This window comes from Strigops habroptila, chromosome 2, assembly GCF_004027225.2.
Source record: "Strigops habroptila isolate Jane chromosome 2, bStrHab1.2.pri, whole genome shotgun sequence".
Lineage (NCBI taxonomy): Eukaryota > Metazoa > Chordata > Aves > Psittaciformes > Psittacidae > Strigops > Strigops habroptila.
In genome coordinates this window covers 34,172,373-34,193,910 of record NC_044278.2, presented here as the reverse complement: position 1 = coordinate 34,193,910, position 21,538 = coordinate 34,172,373, and the positions used below count along the sequence as shown (strand labels likewise).

Genomic DNA, 21,538 nt, shown 5'->3' with positions numbered 1-21,538 from the left:
CTTTTGTTGTGGCACAGCTGGTAAACCACAGAAGGAAAGCCCCAAGGGAGAGAACATGCGTTGCTACTTAGTGGTCTGAATCCATCCGTCCTGTAGTCAAATTCATTATTTGAATCTTGCCACCTGCAAGAGCTGAAATGCCTGTTTTGCTCAAAAATGCATTCCCTTTTTCCACTTCAACAATGCTGACTACAAAAACTTCTGAATAGCCCTTTATGCTTACATCAAAGAAATATTACTAGCTGCTTTTCCAAACTGCAAAATGAAACCTTTTCATAGTTGTAGCAATTTTGCAGAGTTCACATCACTCATGAGGGTACTCCCTCTAACCTCTCTCTTCCAGGGCAAGAGAAACTGGTCTAAAGAATATTTGTGAGTACAGACCAACTCCATAGGGGAGGACCCCTTCACTCCCTATAGAAGTTAGTTTGGCTCTTTGGGACTTTTTCTGCCAATGTGTGGTGTGGCATTAGGACCTTCACCACTTTCATTGTATCAATACAGGTTGAAATCATGGTCAACTGGTCCCTATTTGAGGTTCATAAAAAGGCACCCCACATGTTCCTTGAGGTGATCTCCTCTGCACCTGGTAGTCCAGGGCATTACAGGCCATCAACCAGTAGCCTTTGTCTCATTCATCTTTCAAGATGCACTTATGTGACAATGTGTCAGTTCATGCAATCACCTCCCAACACAAGAGAACACTTCCAATGCTTCATGCGTTATCAGCACTGCTCATAAGTGTAAGTAGTGTATACGAACCAACGCCCCATACTGCAAAACACATGGGAACTACTCACAAACTCAGGTACTTTGTTAGGGAAGAGCCTGTCTTCTATTTTCGTCTGGCACAGAAAACGGCTGTGTAGAAATAGATGCTTTTGTATCAAAAGAGACCTAGGCTGACCTTCCAGCTTGCCCCAGATAAGTCCCAACAGTTTAGTAATTGTCGTGGTTTAAGCCCTAATTTGTTTTCCTGTGATTCCAGGAAGCACTGCTTAGGGCTGTTTTATGATCGGAAAACTTGGACACAGAATTTGCCTGCTGAGGGTCACACAAGGCTGTAGCTGACTTCATGCTTGAACTCAATGTCTCCAGGATGCAGAGACCTTCTCTCCTTTCTGGAGACATGCTGGACTGGAAAGTCTGCTCTTTGAAGCATCCACCCCAGTAGACGTCATAAGTCAACGGAAGCCATTTGCTGGTTTTGGATAGGATTGCATATAAGCTGCCAGACTACATTTTCATATCTATTGCAGAAAAAAAAGGTATTCCCTTAAAAAAATTGTAAAGAGGAAAAAGATATAGTGTCTTTCAGTCCAGACCGGAAAGCTCTTAAGAATGACCAGTAAGAAGCAACACTAACGTAGCTACAGTGTGGACAGAGGGCGAGTGCTAACTTTTCCGTCTTAATTTCTTCTGCCAGGAGATCTATGCTGTCACATCATCAGTCTTATAAGACTGAGAGTGTAGTTTCAAAACAAAATCGGGTTTGATTGGAAAAACTTCCACAGCATCATGCGGGACTAAAAGCAATTCTACTCCTCTTAATTAATCTCTTTATCAGTCAGACTTACCACTATTGTTTTACCTAACTTCTAAAATACATCACTACTGCAGTCACTGTAACTAAAAAGAGGTCAAAGGTTAAAGGCATAAAAAGTCTGAAATATTGCCAAAGCACTTTATCTGCTTTTGTAGCAAGGCAAATACAAAGTATTTTTATCGCCATGTTGGAAATCTTATTAACCAGCTCAGATCAGTTTGATGAACTGCCAGTGACTTTAAACTCTGTGTCAGCAAAGTACCAAGAGTGCTATCACAAGCCTAGTCTTTTAAAACCATTCCTTTGGTTTTCCATATGTATGCTCATATTTCCATATGGCACTATCTGCAGCACAGAAGGCTGCGTTCTTATTTGAGCTACATTATTGAATTCTCTTATCAGAATCGTGAGAAGAACCCAACCTTGGGTTAGGTCCTGATATACTGAGAGCAAGGCAAGAAGGCTGGCCAGATAATGACCATCCTTTCCAGGGAAATTCATTGACTGCTTCTACATAGGGTGAGGCAGGAAGCCAGCACCACAGGAAGGCCTCCTGGACTCCTGGCTTGTGAGAAACATGTGCCCAGAAACTGAGGGGCTGGAGAAGCAAAGGAAGTGGTTTCGGATGCAGGCAAGGCTCCAGGGATCCCCACCTAGGGTGTGCTGTGGTGCCAGGCTTCTGCTCAGCAGGCAGGCACCCCATCAGGAGTCCTGGCACAACAGGGCATAGCTTAGGGCTGAGAAATGCCTTCAAGCAGGAAAAAAGCAAAATAATACATAAATTAAAAATTAGAAACACAACACACACACACACCCCCCAACTCTACATGTTTGTTTCTTTTCATTTATTTATTTAAAGTTGAATTTTTCATTACTACCATGAGGCAGATAGCTGCCTGTCAAGGTATTTCTCATAGAACAATTTGAGCTAGCTGAGAGTAGGAACAAGAAAGTAGCAGGGGGAATATTTTAATCTGTTCCAGCCCAGTTTCAGTTCACCAGTCCTCCGGAGATGAAGCTTTGTGTGGGAAATCTTTTTATTTTTTTAAATAAAAAAAAAAAAAAAATAAAAAAGTAACCATTAGGAACTCCTATTAACAAGCATATGCTCTGGTGGGCTGGAATTATTAAACACAAAACGTATCAGGCATGCACACGGTGAGCCAGTGCCTTTTTAGTAGTGTTTTTGGCAACACGGCTGCTATTGACAGGCTTCATACAATGTGTCCCAGCTTCACTTTTAAGCAACTCCTATTGCATCACAGCATATCTGGGTAGAAAATTATTTCTAAACAAAGTCAAATAAACAGTTCCTCAGAAACAGAAAACTTGGCAGAAGAAATCCACAAACTTCCATGGCCACATTTACTGCATCAGTAGTTCTTCGAGTCTTGGGGAACAGTAGTAGGTATCCTGCATGTCAGTAAGAACCAGTTTTTGCATTAAAACTGGTTTTAACATCCCCAGGTGCTCAGGCTTGAGCACCCCACAGCCATGTGGGATTCCAGGCACAGAGGTGTGCCCCTGTCCACATATTTTTCAGAAGCCTTTGGGGTGGGATTGGAGGACAGGGAAGGAGTTATGTTTTGTTTTAGTCTCTAGGCAATACTGCTCCAGGCATCAAGGAGGAAGTCACTGAAGTATTGCACCTAGACAGAAGCCAAGAAAAAAGTTTGCTGTGAAGCTGGAGAAGGACCCTAACCTTCTCCCCTATGAAGGTCTAGCATTACAGCCCAGTACCCCTATGCATCACTCAATACATGTTTTACAAAGCATGCTATAATCTTAATCACTGCAAGTGCCGGGATGGGATAGAGCGCTCAGCCTGGGGATAAATAATTGTATAACATATCTCTGCTGGCTGGAAACTCCATGCAAGCAGTCAGTGTAATTGCACAGAGGTGACTACAACAGAGCAGCATACCAAAGTGTATTTGAACAGAGAGGAAGTACAGTGGAACAGCATTCCAAATGTAGGGCAGATTTTGCAAGGAGATGAGTGAGAAAGCATGTGCCTCCCACAACAAACGCTAGTGTCTGAATGGCAGGACTGACACAGACTGAATGCAAACACAATTCCAATGCTACTGCTTCCATTCAGACTCTTCACTTTGGTATCCTATCTCCCGCACAACCCAAAATGTCGAAGCTAGTGTTACTCTTTACTGCCAAGACAGCACATACTTGTTTTGCTCTCTAGAGATGCTGCTCCTTGCAGGCTGGTAGAACACCAGCAGCTTAATTACACAGGTAGTTATTATGCCTGTACTTTCACATTAGGAAAAGCTGTACTTCCACTCATGAAACTTAGACAAAAATCAATACTTTGTTTCTAAGATGAAGGCTCCAGGAAAGCAGGACTCCATGAACGCATAACAGTTACTTGGGAATACAAAACACTAAGTCCCTCTTCTCCCAGCTTTATGTGTTGAGCATGACCCCATACAGTCTGGGATACTCACTGGGTCAGCTGTCCCAGCTGTATTCCCTCCCAGTTCCTTGTGCACTCCCAGCCCTCACTGGTGGGGTGGTGCAAGGAGCAGAAAAGGCTTTGGCTCTGCGTAATCAACTGCTCAGCAACAATTAAAACATCCCTGTAATATTAACACAGTTTTCAGCACAAATCTAAAATGAAGCCCCATCCTAGTTACTGTAAAGAAAACTTACTCTATCCCAGACAAAACCAACACAAGGGTCAGAAGCCATTCTGAATATAAACACAAGCAGAGGGAAAAATACAAGTAAAATAGGAACATCGCAATGTTACAACATGCTAACATAGCGTCAGAAGTCCCTTGTTCACTCTACAGCAAGACTTAGTTGAATCCAAGTTTATATTCCAGATACCAGAGATTAAGCTATGTAAACTGTCCCTTCTTCCATCCATTCACCTATATGTGGTAAAAGCAGTCTGGCTTTGACTTCAGAAAGCACTTGATTCACTGCGTTTGGATTAGCAGATGTGTAGGCAACTGTGGTTTCTAACAAAGCTAGGAAGTTATCTAAAGTGGATTATTGTATTCTGTGGAAAAGGATACTATTTTGTTTCTGTTGGAGGAGGGGAGAGAAGGAAAAAAGAAAATACATTTATGCAACCCAAAAGCAGTCACTTGGGCACCTCCAAACACTGAAGGGAGCAGCCCCACGGACTGAAAACCAACGAGTCGTTAGGCAGTGGTCTTTAGTACATGAATCAGCTTAAGGATTTGATGTCAGCTTGGTAGCTTGTCTCAATGTATTTGTGTTCAGTCCATCCCAGCAAGTAGGAAGTAAGAAAAAACAGCCAAGAGGCCTACATAGATGAACAAGGAGCTCCTGGCAAAACTCAAATACAAACACAAAAAAGGAAGCATACAGAGAGCAGAAACAAGAGTGGGTAACCTGGAAGGAACAGAGATATTGTCCAAGCATGTAGAAACACGGTTAAGAAAGCCAAAATCCATCTGGAATTGAATCCAGTCAGGGATGTCAGAGACAAGAAGAAAGGCTTCTACGCATACATAGGAGAAAAAGGAGGAGAACATTAGGGAAAATGGGGGCCCACTGCTGAAGGAGACAGGGGACCTGGCTACACAGGACGTGGAAGAGGCTGACATACCACACGCCTTTTTTGTGTCAGTCTTTACTAGCAAGACAGGCCTTCAAGAATCCCAGATCCCAAAGACTGGGAGAAAGTCTGGAGCAAGGAAGATGTACCCTTGGTGGAGGAGGATCAGGTCAGGGAGTACTTAGGAAAATTGAACATACGTGAGTTCATGGGCCCTTATGGGATGTGCCACATGTGCTGAGGGAGCTGGCAGATGTCATTGTGAGGCCACTTCCAATAATCTTTGATTGATCATGTCAACTGTGATAAGTGCCAGAGGACTGGAGGAGAACAAGTGTCAGTCTTGTCTTCAAGAGCAAGGAAGACAAAGGGAACTACAGGCCAGTCAACCTCACCTTGATCCCTGGGAAAACAATAGAGCAGCTAATCTTGGAAACCATTTCCAGACACATGAAGGACAAGGAAGTCCTGATCAGGTGAGATCTCACCAATACATATGAATGTCTCAAGGGAAGGCAGAGAGAGGACGGAGCCAGGTTCTCTTCAGTAGTGCCCAGTAGCAGGACCGGAGGCAATGGGCACAAATGCACACAGAAGGCTCCGTCTAAAGATCAAACAGATGGCCCTGCTTGAGTAGAGAGGCTGGACTAGGTCACCTCCAGAGGTCCCTTCCAACCTCAACTATTCTGTGATTCTGGGAAAGTTCTGGCTGGATTTTGAGAGAACATGAACAAATTGTATAGAGCCATAACAGCAATCTCCTTCAGGTCACTCAACCCATGCTGACTTTAACAGGACTATGCTGGAAAACAGGAGGGATAGAAACTAAAAAACCAAACCCAAAACAAAATAAAAAACCAACCAAAAAAACCACCAAAAAACAAAAACCACCCCACAAAAACAAAAAACCAAACCAACCAGACCCCACCAAACAATAATTCAGTCTTTTTTTCTGTCAATATAAACAATTATTAGCCAGTATTCCACCGCTGCGCAGTCCTCATTTTATTTCATATGTAACTACACTCAGTGTAGTGAGTGCATAGTGTTCCACTGCACAGTACCTCACTTCTGTCATATGAGTAATTAGCAAGCTTGGAAAAACACAAAAACCAACCCCAAACCAAAAACAACCACCACAAACCTTGTATGTGTGGTGTGGTTTGTCTTGGTGAGCAGTCTCTACAGATCAGTACTATTTCTTATTCCTTATTACTGAAAATCAAATTGAGTAACAGCTGTATGGCCATGCCCTCCAGACACACAACCTTCCCTGCAGACCGTTAGAAGACATGTCTGACTTCTGCATTTTTGTATGCTGAGTGATTTTGGAGGAATGCATTAGTAATCCAGATCTGCTACCTCTTCCTGCTAGATGGGAGGACAGCAATAAGTTCAGAAAAGAATGGGAGGGAAGATGCAAAGGATGCCTAGGCACAGAGCTGGAGTACAGCCACCTTTCTGTTCTCGTCATTCTTTTTTGCTAGATGGTAGTTAATCATCATGCCAGCACAATTAGAAGACAAAACACAAGAAAAATGTGAAGTATTTAGTGACATAGGTCTTTAAAGGTATGTACTGAAAAAGGCTATTCAGTCCATTGGGCATGCTGAGGAATTACCTCATCTGATGTTTTAAATTTAGGCTGGGCTACACATAATATTTTCGAGATTTGTTCCAAGCATATAAAGGAGGAATTAGCATATGAAGCATTAAGGTTACAGCTTCAGATTCTTGAACTTGGTTATGGAGCAATCTTCTTTTACTTGGAGGTGGACATAGCATGTGTGAGTCAGATTCCAAACAGTCGTGTTAACTTGGACAGTACTTCTGCTTTGATGCAGGAGCTCTCCAAATAGTATCTGATCAAGAAATGAGCTTTCAGAAGAGCATGGAGGGAGGGGAGAAGGAACCAACAACAAACACACACACGCAAAAAAACCAAAACAAAACAAAAAAAACCACAAAACAAAACACACCACACACCAAAAAAAACCCCACACCACAACCAAAAAAAACCCCAAAAAACCAAAACCAAATCCCAAACACACAAAAACCCAACAAACAAACAACCCCCACCACACCAAAAAAGCAATTAATCTCTCATGACGTTAGTGCAGTGATAAAAGGTTTGAGCACTTGAAGAATTTTTGCCTCAGAAGCCTTCTACTTCTGTGATTCAGTACCAGACAAAGAATAACTTCTATGAACTCAGAACTATTTTCCTCTGTGCTGTCTTACCTCTCATCTAATGAGAGTTACATCAGGTATTCAAAGCTTTCCGAAAGTGAAGTGTCTCAGAAAGTACTCAAGATCATCACTGTCACAGGAAAAAATGAGCAATTCTATTACAGCATCATTTGAATGAGAAACTGTGCATTGCTGAAATACTACCATGAAGCTGACTAATTTATCAAGTGTTACTTCTCAAACCACTAAGTAGAGTATGGGGGGGTAAGGGGGTTGTTTTCTAGCATAATGAAACATGATTTCCTGGAGTTTCTTCGATTATTTAACTTCTGGCTTAATATCAAAAAATTCAGACTTACTTTAAAGTTTAAGTTGGGTTTTTTGGTGTGGTTTTTTTTGGTTTTTTAGGTGGGTGGTTTGTTTTTTCTTTTGTAAATTAGTGTTATCTACCAGTGCACCCAGCATGATTGAACAGCTAGCTCTCTGCTTAACCCAAGCAGATGAGTAGTTGACATGAATGACAACAGTGTTTGGAATAGTAATTATTTTAAATCAATTGGTGTGCCTTTTATAGTACGTTTACAGGTGTATACACCTGTATGCCAGAAGGATTCAATCCAATGCAAGGAAGACTACCCCAAAACTGGTAGTTTAAAAGCAAGAGCTGAGCAGAATCCAGCTAACATGTTTCCATTTCTGATACACAAGTGCTGAATTGTGCAACTATGTGCCACAAAACCCCAGTGAAGTGGTGGCCATGCTGGCAAATGCTCACAGAAAGAAAATTTCAATTCCTTTACAAAATAATACAGCAGCATACCAAGTCAACAGCTCAGCAAAATGCAAACAAGAGCTCTCAAAGACTTCTACTGTGGCTGGTTGAAAACATAAGGGGTAAATATTGCTCAGTACCTGCACATCAAAAGCAGGGAGCCAGTGAAACAACAGTGCTTTACTGCAGAGCAAATAACACAGTGTGCTTTTTTGATAATGTAGAGTTTGGAAAGGCAAGCTTAGAAACTGCAAGCAGTGGCTTCTGTGTTCAGGTGTACCAGACAGTAAACACAATTAGATTTAACCGACATCCATGTAAGCAGCAGCATTTTCTTTTCCTAATAGAAAAAACCAAGCAAACTCTCAAGTGCCTGCTTGAGCTAAAAGGCAACAGTTGTTTCAGAAGCATTACCAAAATCGCTATTCTGAACGTCGTCAAGTGGCACATTCTTGACAGGGACATATGCTTTGTCAGACAAAAGGTAGATAGTCCTCCTTGGAAGGACTGAAAAAGCAAAATGTTGCATTATCATAAGCAGCTAAAGTTTGGGAAAAGATGAAAGGTGAAATATTAAATATTCTTGAGCTTTTACTATTGGTAAAGTGGTAGTTAGCATGTCCTTACGTCACCCGAGAATGCTATAGTGAGTAATTCCTTTTATTCCTTAGTCAAGAAACACAGCCCTTGGTATCTGAGTCATTGCTCCACATCCTGCCCTGCTTCAGCAGTTCCTCATTCAAGGCAGAATCTCCTCACAGCAGCATGTTTGAGTCTCGGCACATGCAGACAGGACACTGAGAGATTCCATATGAGTAAGTAAAAGACCAAGTTTTCTGTCTTGTACTAGAAAGTGCTAAAACTGGAAGATCTGTGCTAAGGCTTTTCAGCTAAGGTCTTTCACAATTCTTTCAGCTCAGGTGGACATAGGAAAAATGAGAAAGAAACAGTCTAGGTTTGGCGTGTTTTCTTTGCCAAAGTTGCAGCTTGCTGGAGAGTTAAAAAATGGATTGAGGGGTTTTCCAGTTGAAATGTTTTGTCTCTAACTCCACTCCCTTTTGCTGTTGGCCAGCTGGGGTGAACTTAGACTGCAAAATGAGAAGTGAGGCTAAGCCTACTGGTAAAACAAAAGGCATCTCCACCTAATTTATTCTCTAAGTACAGTTTTACCTTTATTTCTGCTGTTTCTCTTTTTTGCTTTTCTTTAGTCATTAAACTGACACTAAACATTAATGACTTCAGTCATTAAAATGACATAAAAGTGATTGAACAGGGAGTTTCAGTTTAGTGAAGTTCAAAGAATGAACACTAGGCTGAAAATCATTTATCACACTTATTGCCTCAAAACATCAGCTGAGTAAGAGAAAAAGCTCAGGTGAGATACATAGCATACTAGCCACACCAAAACCGAAACCCTGCGTAACATTTCAGGTACTGAATGGTCACTGTTTACAAACTGACAGTGTGTAACAGGAGCTAAAAAACCCCATGTGAGGAAGATAAGGAGTCCCGTTGTACTGAGCAGCAGACACACAGTCACGAAGTCAGTGCTGCACACAACCTGAGGTCTTAGCAGCTAGTGAAGAAATCAAGCGCAAGAGTGAAAAGACAAGAAAGAGGTCAAGCAACTGCATAGAAAGATTTTCCCAAGCCTTGTTTCTATTACAAAGTTGGTCAGCTTTGAAAAACAAGGTAAGAAGATATTGCTGCACAACTAGGTTTCAGAAAAACTCGTTGCCATTAAGTTTTGATGGAAGGTTTCTATTAGGTGAATTGAAAATATCACAGCAACAGATGTACAACCCAGTCCCTACAGCAGGGCACTTAAAACAACTTTTCAATTTTTACATCTATTTTTTTTCTTGCCCCTTCTTCGGAAGGAGCTGTACAGATCAAGGTAACGTGGGGAGAGAGGAAGGTAGAGGAGAGACACTTTGTGAAAGTATGAAACAACTTATGTCACGAAACCAAATTTCTCATACCTCTGTGTGAACTTGGAACCTCAAGAGCCAGCTCACAACAGACAACTTTGCCTTTTTGAAGACTAAATTGGCAGAAGCATTTCACCAGTTGACTAAAACTGAATCCTGAGCAAGCAGTGAAACAGCACAGCTACAGATTTCAGTTCTCATGAAATCAAAAATCTTGCTATTGAGTTTAACTTGATAATACAAATGTAAGTAATATAAAGGCAGATGTCAGCACAGATTTTTCCTTCTAGAGAAATTAGTTATTTCTAGAAAGGGAGAAAAGTTGGTAGGAAACTCATCTCCAAACCCTCTTGCAATGCAAGGCTACTGAAATGTTTACCAAGATGAGCACTACAAATAAAATCTCCAATATGCTGTTGCCAGTTATGAAAGTCCTAAAATGAGATTAGATGGGTGTATACACTACCTTCAAGAGACTGATCTTTTAGTGGCAGTCACCACTTTTGGACATTTTGTCTGCCAGAGAAGCCAGGGAGAGCAGGGAGAGCATAATCTAAGACAGGATAGGACATTTTTTTTTTACTTCTGAAGAGTAAAAAGTAAACACCAAACTAAACAAGTCATGTATTTAAAAAAAAAAAAAAAAAAAAGGGGGTGGGGTGAGATAAACAACCACACACGCAACAGTGCAGTAACTTTTTTTAGGGGGCTTGTTGGCCACTTTGTGCCATGTCATTGAAAATGGCATCTACAGCTTAGTGCTATGCAAGACAGACACGGACCTGCTGGAGCTGATCCCGAGATCAACAAAAATGCTCAGTGCTGGAGCGCCTCTCCTCTGAAGCCAGGCTGAGAGAGTTGGGGTTGTTCTGCATGGAAAAGAGAAGGTTCTGGGGAAACCTCATAGCCTTTCAGTACCTAAAAGGAGCTTATAAGAAACAGAGAAACAGACATTTTACCAGGGCCTGTAGCATTAGGACAAGGGGCAATCGTTTTAAACTGAAAGAGAGTAGATTTAGATTAGACATAAAGATATTCTTTATCATGAGGGTGGTGAGGCACTGGAACAGGTTGCCCAGAGAAATTGTGGCTGCCCCATTGCAGAAGTGTTCAAGGTCAGGCTGGATGGGGCTTTGAGCGACCTGGTCTAGGGGAACGTGTCCCCGCCCATGCAGGGGGCCTGGAACTAGATGATCGATAAGAGTCCCTTCCAACCCAACTATGCTTCTGTGATTAGCGTTTAAGAATCCTTTGAAAAAGTTGAGCTAGTTTGTCTCACATCCCTAGTTACATTCCTTTTCTGAACTGTGTTACAGCCTTCCCTCCTACTCAGGACAAGGAGCTTATAAGCGCCAAGCGCTCCCTATGGAAGCTGAGCATTCCTAAATAGACAGAGAAGGTGGCAGTCCAAGCAACAGGACACTGCAGGCACGCGTCGATGGACAGGGCTTTGTTTCAACAGGTGAGAGAAAAGAGGGAGGAGAGGAAAAAAAAATAGGAAATCTCTGAACAGTGAGATACTTTTCTGTTACAGTCCATTAAATGCATACAAACACATTGTATGTGAATATATACTCAGTGAAACCTCACCGAACACAGACAATTTGCAGTGACATGTAGGGATGTATATACACCGCAGAAGTATCTGTAGTCAGATTTTCCAAAGCAACCTGAGCCTCGAAGACTTCCAGACATTGATTTTCAGCTCATGCCTGCCCGTTTGTCTTTAAAACACCACCTTAGCACCTTTAGGCCCATCTTAACCACAGCGAGGCATGGTGCAGAGGTTGCCTGTGCTAACCAGCTCTGGAGAAGTGCTGCCTTCTTGGCGTAGTATTGCACTGACATGAACTCCCGGTATGATAGGGAGTTACTAATTGCAGCTCCCCACCACACTTCACAGGGCTCTGGTGCTCCTGGCCTGGAAAAGTAGCTCAAATCAGCACAGGGCTGCATGAGAACCCTTGGCTGCTCAGTCCTAGCCCAAGGCATCTGTACCACCTATGGTGTATAGCAGAGGCATACCAGAACTCGCACTGGCTTGGTCTTTTAATCGCATTCATTGCTGGGGGGAAGAGAGGTTGGTTTTAATGGTGGCGGGTTTTGGTTTTTTTGTTTGCATTTTTTTTCCTCACAGAGTGCTGGACAAATAAACTAGAGCCACCTTCAGCATCACTAAAAGGAATCTCCATTTTATGGCTGTAGCTAAGTCCTGATTTGGTCATTCTTTCAGCTGCCTTTCCCCCTTTTGTATCTGTAGTTTCCTTTTTCTAAACTGATTCCAACCACCAGACTTTTCTATCAGTCCTTCCCTATGCTAGTTGCTAAAGTCATCTGTAACAGAATAAAATAAATTGCTGGTACCAGAGCAGTATCTTCAAGGAGGTGCCCAGTAAGACTGAAGGAAGAAAGCATGTGTTCCTTAGTCATTATCTGTTTCAAGATGCCTGCTGAGTAACTAAGCGAGAAGGGGTAAAGAAACTTAAAAAAAGAGAAATCACAAATTGGAGAAAACATTATCTCTTCTAGAGGGACTAGAATATATACATGTCCTAAACTGCAGAGGCCTCCATGTGCCTATCAGCCCCTAAGAATGTAAATTGCTCAGAATGACTCTGCCTTCCACCAGAAACAGTTTAAGAATGATAAATGCATAGCTGGCTCTAGGATTCCAAACTAGACTATTTCCAGACATGGGAGACTTGCTTTGAGTTTGTGCATGTGAAATTGCACAACATCTTACAAGGGATGTGACCACATGAACTTCAGTTAAGATTTCGTAACATCCCAGCGCCAACTGTCTTAAAGCCATAGGGGTTTTTAATCCCCCATCTGTGAGTTACCACTTTTTGGCTTTGTTCTCAAAGCAACCACAGGAAAAAAAAATCCTTTGTGCACAGCAGAAAAGCTCAATCCACCACAGTTTTTCTAGTTACAACATGACAGCACCCTTGGCAACAGATACTACTTCAGTTTAGCTGCTGCCTCAGAGTACCCATCTCCTTGCAGGTATGGGTGGAAGGAAAGGTCTTGAACCCATCTTGTCAGCCTTGTGCATAAACTCCAGCAAATAATGGATAGAGCATACATGATTTGCTCTACCACATCCTCAAGGCCCTTTATTCTTAGCATAAGTGGAAATGGCTCAACTGTGCCCTTTCAGTGGGAGACTTGCTGTTAGCAGAGAGGACAATGCACAAGCAAACTTCAAGAGAAAAGTAAAATGCCATTTGTACAGATCTACAAGTGGCATCAAGAGCTAAAACCAAAACCTATGACTACAGGGTCCATAAAGCAATCTAACTCTGGAAAGCAAAATTATTCAACACACCCAGGCACACACCCCTCCTACCAAGCAGCAGGCATTAAGGCAGTGTAACAGGAAAAGCACTCAGTAGCATCCTAAGAAAGAGAGTGGATGAAACCACAGGACTGTGTCTTTTACAAGGATTCATTTCAAGTATTTAGTTTCAGTTACTGCAATTTACTGAAGTTTCATTCTGAATTCACTTTTGTTGTACAAAGATTATTGGTGTAATTTAACTTTCGCATGGTGCACTGCAAAGTACAACTTTAATGAGGAGTGAATTTTTAACAAAGATTTGGGAGGATGGAGAAAACAGGCAAATTATTCATCTAGATAACACTAAGTTTTTTCATATTTATAATTATTTTTACAACATCATTTTGTATGCAGGTATTTCTCACACCTCCTTATGCATATAATTATTGTGCAGTTTTACATATTTTATTTCACTTACAAATTCCTCTCAAGACTTCTGGAAAGACTAGGCGCAATGAGATGGAGACTGCTATTTTTTTCGCTTTCGTTTATTCATGAAGTTAGTTAGTTCTAGAGTCCAAATGTATTTCTCAACTAAACGTATTTGAAGTATAATCTGGCTTTTCAGATGTCGTTTCCTAACATCTGAGTTCACCTGTGCTCCACATTGCCACATTCTTAAGTACTGAACCAGAAGTTTTTGTTAAAGCAAACTTGCTTTCAAGCTCCTTTCTGCCAGAATAACATCAGCTGTCACCAGTTAGAGAGCTATCTGAACTAGACCCAAGCAGATCATTAGCATGTCTGAAAAGAGAATTATTTTATCTTGACATCAGGAAAGGGAAGAGCATCCAGAACTCCCTATATTTCCCTTGCTGAGGCAGCCCAGCTTAAAACTTGGCTGTTCTTTTTAAAATGTAAATTTACAAGGTTATAGGGAGTTGCTGTACTTTGCTTTCTGCAACTTTGCATACATGCAAACTGACTGCGTACATCTGCAGACTCTGCATGTTCCAGCTACCCAGCTTTAGAGGAGCTGGCATTGCCTTTTTCTTCCCCATTAGTGCAAACAGCACAAACAACACTGAACTGCACCAAAACACACTTCTCTTGCAGTTACTATTTCTTGTAGTTACCATGAACTCTTGCTTCCTGAAAGGCGACAATTTCCTCTTGCTCAAATTGACTTTACTATCCAGAGAATGACATATCTCTTAAAAAACTGTGATGAAGGAATCTGCCTAATAGCCACATTCCTCCCCCTTCACCCACCAGAAGTACACTTTTAGGACTTCCAAAAGGGGGGAAATACAGTACAATAAAACATAAAAGATATTCCTAGAAGCATTTGGTTATCAGAAAAAATTTCTTCACCAAAAGGGTGATGATGCATTGGAACAAGCTGCCCAAGGAAGTGGTAGAATCACCATCTCTAGAAGTGTTCAAAAACCATGCAGATGAGGCCTTTAGTGACGTGGTTTAGTGGTGGACTTGGCAGTCCTGGGGTAAAGGTTGGACTTGATGATCTTAAAGGTCTTTTCCAATCTAGTTGATTCTGTGATGTGTGAAACCCAAGAAATAAGAGATGGCGACAGGGAGTGTCACCACTTTTCCAGCTCTACCACCTACCCAGCAAGGGCCATTCCATGGTTAATTCACTCCCATTCACTCCTCACTCAATTACCCATAGCAATGCTTCAGACTACTCTGGCTGCAAGCTGTTTTCCTTGCAGCTGGCAGAGTCATAGGCAGTTAGCAGCGCTGCAGCCAGCTGCCTCATCACAGCATTTGACACAGGCTAACCACACTCTTAACTGCTGCCTATTCCTACTCCCTGCACTGCCACACACTGCTCGCCTGGCAGCAGACTGCACAGTGGTGGCTTAAAAAACTGGCTCAGACATCTGCACATCCTGCAGCAGCTGCATTGGAGTTACATTTGCATGAGATTTTTGAAAGCAAAGCATAACCCTGTAGGAATTTGAAGCTCCCTTGTGCTAGGATCTATAGAGAAGCAGCTACTAGAGCTGCTACTGTCTCCTATGGAAAAATGTATATTCTTTTCTAGATTGTTTTTCTGTTTGATATGAGGAAGGAATGTTTCCTGACAAGAAAGATTGCAACAACATACAGTTGAGAGGATGGGAATGAGATGAGAGCTGTACCTGTGTTGTGCTGCATCTCCTTCATTTGGGGGGGGGGGGGGAACACCCAAAACAAAACAAACAAACAAAAAAAAACCCACACAAAAAAACCACACAAACCACACCCAAAAAAACAAAAACCAAAAAACCAACAAAACCAAAACAAACTTTGAGGATAAAAGTTTTCCCCGGAAAGGTCTCCACTGTAGGACAAGCTGGGAAATAGCTCTGCCAGACTAGAGAGTCAGGGGTCAGCAGTTCATCTGTGACTAAAACTCACATAAGTCCCCATACTGTAACCCTCATTCTACTACCTCTTCCCCCATTTTGCTCCTCATAGAGCAACAAAGCTGAAGAGAGTGTGTTCATCTGTGCTAGAGCATTGTCATCCACCCAGTAAACTCTAGGAAAATTAACTCCATAAACGGCTCTTGGGCCCACAGTTAGGGTCCGTTAAGGCAAAGGAGAGCAACAGCACCTAGATGAGCTCAGACTCCTTTTATGGCACCAGGATGTGGCTGCACTTTAGCCTGGATGAAACCTAAATATTCTCAAACCAAAAGCAAAATACCTAATTAAAGAGCTAGCAGGGTTGTATGGCAGATCTGGCTGGGCGATCTTTGAATTTCCTCATGGGAAACTTCTGTCCTCGAAGATTATCTACTACACAATTAATTTGACTCTTTGAGTACCTCACTACAGCTGCAAGTTTCATGGTTGTCGTGGTATGAAACCACTATATTAATTTACAGGTGTCTCCTGAATACTGCTTTTATAGCTGAAGTTGAACATCTTCCTTCAGATGCCAAGTGACACACACAGGCTGATTTAAGCCAGTGCAGCTCTGCTGGCTTGACATGGTTGGCAATATGTCTCTGTCCTACCTCAACTACAGATGTGCTCCACACCTCAGAAGGGAAAGAAGGATCTGAGTTAGGATAGCTTTGATTAAAATTCAAGTTCTATTGCCTTGGTTCCCATTTTCCCTTACTTCCATGTTGAGGCAGGCATAAACAAGTTTCTAACCAGAAATATTCCCTGTGTCAAGGGTCATCTCCAGGCAGTGTATAAATGTTACTTCAGCTCCAATCTTCCTTGCATTTGCAGCCCATGGTATAGGAGATTTTTGGGGGAAGCAGCTGTAGGAAATAGGGCATAGTTGAGGTAACACAAGTCATGGCTAAGACCACCATCAGCTTGCTACCAGCAAGGTGCAGATGAGCAACAACATCCCTTTACTTACCATGTTTAGGCCAGGGCAAGTATTTAGTCTTGAGTGGCTCCAGAGCATGGTGGGGCTGAAAGGCTGCAAAGCTAATCCTCAGACATTTTGCCTCCCTCAACTGCTTAGAAAGACGGTTGTTTCAGTTCCTAAAACCTCTGTGTTCTGCTTCAGAGCTGCTCTAAGGAGTTCACTGTGCTTCTCCAGCTGCCACCTCAACTTCACCTCCCAAATGACTGTTTAGAGCTTTAATGAAGGATTGTGAAAGACCAACATGTAGCGCTCCTAGTTCAGTCCTCTAAATAAACAGTCCTAGAAGTGCCAAGGTCAGCTTTGAAGTCCTCAAAATCTGAGGCACTGTAAGATACATAACTAATGAGGCTCTTCAAATCCCATCTGGTAGTAGGACAGGGATGTAAGGACTTTGAACTGCCAGCATAAGATCAGCATGTAAAAATCTAGAGAAGATTTCCATGAGTGCTCAGAGGATGTGCTTCAAAACCAGGCCATTTAAAGTTTACATAGTTTGAGAGCTTTCTACAAATGATTTCTCCCTTGTGTTCAACCCATACTCTTCTACTTTAACAGTTACCAGTCAAAGCACAGTACCAATCACATCTAGTAATTACAAGTTAACACTCCACAAACGTGTCAGCAAGGGGAGAGAAAAAAAAGAGCTTGTTCCAGTACACATTCTCACAGACATTTGTGTCTATGGAATGGGTAGCAGTAATGTTTAATGCCAATTAATAATGCTGTAAAGATCCAAATAAAATATTTCATTTGCCTGCACTATGAGTCCTCAAGATGTTTGGCAGCTGCCAGTAAACGAAGTACAATGCCATATCTAATCCATAAGCACTTTGTACTTTCCTATCCAAGGACATCATGGTCCTTTTCCTGTAAGACCTAGGTATGTAGTAGGTTACACAGCAAGTCCTGTTAAATACTTCTCCCCGCTTCTCCAATTAAAATTACAAGATGCAGTCTGGGTAAGCAATAAGTAATCTCCACATTCCCATTATCAAAGACCAATCAATTTAACTTCTCATTGAATGCATCAGCTCTTTTTACTAGTAGGCAAATACAAATGGGAGAAGGAAGCCTGCCTTTCCAAATCAAAGTTTCTGTACAATTTTGACTCCAGGCTTAGTGATTTCCGACGCCCCAGGTCTTGTCATACATTATCAAAAGTACTCAAAAACCAGGCTTTGGCCACCTCCTTTCATGAAAGGTTAATGGCAAGAGAAGATGTGGATTCAGGCAACCCAGCTGTGGGAAACAGGGGTGACACAGGCAGCATATATCTTCCCAGCAGCAGTAGGGAGACTTACTCAGTTGCTATCTCTGTCAAGACAAAACAAAGAGGTATATTACCAAGACAAAAATCTTCCTGGCTACAAATTTGTTAGACATCTCCCTAGGAGTGTCTACTTCCCTTGAATCTGGTGGCAAAGCAGAAATTCAATCATTTACTCTAGCAGTAACAGCTGTGCATTGAATAATATTGTTTGACTTCTTTTGACTTCTTCAGGAAAACTCTAAGTACTTTGAGATGTGCAAGACCAGACAACCCTTCAATTCTAACAAAGTATCCACAGCATACCAGAAGGTGCCAGAGAACCTGGGCAGATACAGTCCTGCCTCTATCCTCTGCATGTGGATAAATACTACTTTAAAGTATTTTGTCTATGATTTTAAATGGATGTTCCTCAAGAACCGAGTAAAGGAAAATAGTCTTTTCTTAAACAAGGGTAACAACAGTTTTTAGTTAGAGAAACCCAAAGACAAACAATGATCTCTCACATATACAAAAACACTTACGAATCCTTCAGCTGGTATTTTATACGTCTTTCTCACTTACAGAGACCAGGTCTATTCACTGGTGTTTACAGTTCTCAATGTATGATGTGACAAGAAGCTAAGATTGTGCCTCTGCCTCTTATTTGGGTAAATATACACCCTAAGAGATCAATAAAGCAGATACCATCAGAAGAGCCTGAGTGTAAACAGTTTGTAGGAATTATCACAACTAGGATGCCCAAAGTTTATGTTATGGCTCTAGGATATGTGAACAGAGGAACATTTGGGAAAACTGGCCCTACAACTACACAGTCATAATCATCTACTGAGTTATGGATGGCCTCCCAAATTATGCTGGCTCTCTGGCATTCTTGGAGAAGATATCCAAAGATGTGAGGTGATATTATCAGATATTTCCACTCACACACACCCTGATTTTTGATATTGCTGGAACACCACAGTGTCTTTTTGTGCCCTTTATATTCCAAGGTATATCACATGCAGTTAAGTATGTGCACAGACCTAATCAACAATGCTCCAATCCACATATTCCTGGATTTCCAAAAGAACAGTTATTACTTAAGTGATGCACAGCCTCATTGCTTGTGCACAACTCCAAGAGCTTGAAGGGGGTCAAAACAGATGTGCCGTTGGCATCTGCTACTGTACAGAAAAGCTTGTGCCTTTGTTATAGCACTGTAGAGACCAGCTCCTACCAGATCACAACTAGTGGAGCTGCAGCCTGTCCAGCCCTTATAGAAGAAGCTGCTGGGCCCGAATCATCCTAGGAGGAAAAACCTTGATGCAAGATGCCATCAGAAAGCATTTCATAGGGCGTTAGTCAATGGAAGGGGAACAGCAGGCATTCAAGGGAAACAAGTGTGTGTGGTGGGAGCAGGGAGATGTCACATGAAGGGTGCTTCAACTAGAGCACTGTTAAGACTTCTTAACACTACTAGTGAAGCTAAATGTTGCCATTTTGGAAAGAGCTCAGTCACTCCTGCCACTGCAGAGCAAAGCAGAGACAGAAGAGATGGGAAGGAGTAAAGTAAGATTTCAGAGAAGCTGTCTCTATCTTCTACCACCCTCTTCCTTAACAGTAGCTGACAATCCTTCCACCTTGGCAGCTACTGCTTCCTCAGACTCCAGCTGGTCCTTGCAGACCAGTGCCATAGGCAGCTGCATCCTGTGCATGAAGGAGACTGCTATTTGCAGAACCAGGGACTCAGTGCAGAGCCCCATCATGGAGGACTAAATCCCTACACAATTTCAGATGATTTTGCTTTAGATTGACTGCACCTATCATTCTTAAGACCTATAATCTCCTCTATACGCAAAGCTTACCTCCTCAGTGGGGAAAGGTGAGGCCTAAAAACAAAGCTATAGGTCAGTGCAATGCACTGCTGAATTTGCAAGCCTTATTCGGGATGCACATTTCACACCCTCAACTTCCAGTTTGGGGCTAGTTGAAAATGTACTGTAAAACAAAGTTTACCTAAACTTTCACAGGGGATTTCCTATACTGAAAGTGTAAAACCACAGAGAGATCAGGTTGATCTTTCACCATGTGAAAGCTTGTGGTTTTGCACAAGCTGCTCATCTTTCTTTTCAAGTCATTACTTACCAACACGCTCAAAACAGCATAAATGTGTAGGAGCTCTGTTCAGTATCCCTGACACTGAAAAAGGTTAGCTTTGGTGGCCTCTTGATTACAGAAGAGATGACAGCAGCTATCCATGCACTGCTCTCCCAGTGTAGATGCAGCCTGTCTACCTAGCCAGCAAGTTGCCTTTATAGCAGAGTTGTACAAAGTTGATCCAGTGACTCATTTCTAAGCTACTTTGTTTGGGCCCAGGGCCATATCTCAAGTGGCCTCCACCACAACCCTCAAAATGACCCTATTGTCCACTACCAAGGACAGATGCTATTACAACACAAGCTATCTGCGTAGCATTCGCACGCTTGCTACCATCTGGTTGCATTCAGATAATATTTTTCCAACTTACTTTCAGCTACATCCTATTTTTAAATGACAAGTATTAAACACAGTAACTGGTGAAAGGGTTATGTGGCTACAACTGAAGTTAGCTCACTTTGAGGAAATGAGACAATTCATTACCGGAGCTCCATTATCACTGAACTGTATCACCTTAGAAAAGCAAATTAAAGACCACTTGAAAACCAGCAACTCTTAAGACTTGTATTCTCCATGTAGTTCTGGGAAGCTATAATCAGTTTGCATCTTGGGCTGCCATTTTTATTAGTTAAGTTTGAAGACTGACTTATCTTTTCTGTTCCAGAAGATCAGTTATCAGTGAATTGTACGAAGATGCAATTAACAGTTCACAACCCGCTTTCTTGAGAAAAGGCTTATGTGATCAATGAAAGCACCTTCCTATTTCCTCCCTCTTCTCCCCAACATTCTTTGTAGCCCATTGACAAGCATAAGAAATTGTGTCTTGATCTTACACCATTCCCCTGCTTTCTTCTGGGGGAAGAGATCCTTCTACTGCAAAGAAGTCCATTGGAGAAAGAGGAAGAGAAGGAATGGGAGGAGATGGGTTTGGATATATGGGGAGAAAAAAAAAAATTAAAAATGTACCCCAAACAGAGCTCAGAGCCATCTTCCAATTCTGGAAGAGCAGCACTTCAGCCAATTACAACTCTCCCCTAAAAACCTTTCACGAAAACTCTGTGAAGTCCTACAGTTCCCAAAAGTCAGGAAAGTCAAGACTCTGAGCCACCACATAAAAAGGAACACACACCTCCCTATCTCCATCAAGACACACGCTCAGTTAACTATAATGAAACACCTTGCAGTACCTTCCCAACATAGATCTAAAGAAGAGCACAGGCAATGTGTGAAAATTGTGTACACATACAGCTATAGGAAGAATAGAAATGACAGCCGCTGTCAGAAAAGGATAAGGGGGAAGATGCCACCTCTTTCTTGTGCCACAGTTCTGAATAGGAACACGTCTATAGGAAGAAAACACGAGTGATCTTTCAGAGTGCTTTGAAAGAAAGGAGTTGCTTTGCTTCCAAACCCCAAGCTTGCCACTTTGAAAATAGGCCCAGCACCTGCTTGTGTGGTCATGAT

General features: G+C 42.0%; 1 protein-coding gene across 3 annotated transcripts in view; it reads left to right on the top strand.

Moving 5' to 3' along the window:
* The first annotated feature begins 8,744 nt into the window (after nt 1–8,744).
* Nucleotides 8,745–21,538, top strand: part of LOC115603763 (butyrophilin-like protein 10) — a 34,465-nt gene continuing 21,671 nt past the window's right edge. For 2 of the 3 annotated variants that reach the window (XM_030476015.1, XM_030476013.1), the window contains exons 1-2: nt 8,745–8,870; nt 11,303–11,448. The gene's annotated coding sequence lies outside the window, so the exon portion shown is untranslated. Of the gene's footprint in view, nt 8,871–9,070; nt 9,748–11,302; nt 11,449–21,538 lie in introns of those variants that run through there. The other variant, XM_030476014.1, reaches the window with a different exon arrangement.